Source organism: Sprattus sprattus, assembly GCF_963457725.1.
Source record: "Sprattus sprattus genome assembly, chromosome: 10".
Taxonomy (NCBI): domain Eukaryota; kingdom Metazoa; phylum Chordata; class Actinopteri; order Clupeiformes; family Clupeidae; genus Sprattus; species Sprattus sprattus.
Genome location: NC_137908.1, coordinates 25,906,554 through 25,907,288, shown reverse-complemented (window position 1 = coordinate 25,907,288; position 735 = coordinate 25,906,554).

Genomic DNA, 735 nt, shown 5'->3' with positions numbered 1-735 from the left:
CACCCCCCCTCACCCGCCCCCCACTCACACGCGCCTATGCGAAACAGAGACACGATTCCCAGAGGCTGTCAGCAACACTCCGTACCCATCTGTCTAAGGCTTTGCTGTCTTCAGTCTCAGTTTTCACGTCTTGAAGAGGAAGTGGCAAGGTGCTCTGCTGGGATCCCCTGTAGTGTTGGAAAGGATGGTGGAAAAATCTGACTTAAAGTGCAATGCACAGTTTGCCAAGAGACACGTGATTGCTATTTTTGACCACAGTAATTAGAGTAGAGGAAGGATCTTGCGCGTACATGCAGACCCATGTCAATGTGAACACACACACACACACGCACATACACGCTTGCATACGCAAAATTGATATTGATATATGTTGTGCATGATCATAGGCACACATATGGTTGTTGTCATCAACACACACACTTGTATAAAAACAAAGATTGCTCAATCTCATTACTCGTGATAATGATTGCTCATTACTCTCTGAACACCCAACCGTGCCTCTCTTACACAGACTGAATCACTCTCTTTACTAATGTCATGAAGTAATGGGCTTGTGTGTGTGTGTGTTTGTGTGTATGTGTGTGTGTGTGTGTGTGTGTGTGTGTGTGTGTGTGTGTGTGTGTGTGTATGTGGGTGGGTGTGGGTGTGGGTGTGTGTGTGCGTGTTTTCAGAAACCTGAGGTGACAAAAGGAGGCCAGTCACCCCTACCCCACACACTCACAGAGGGATCATTAG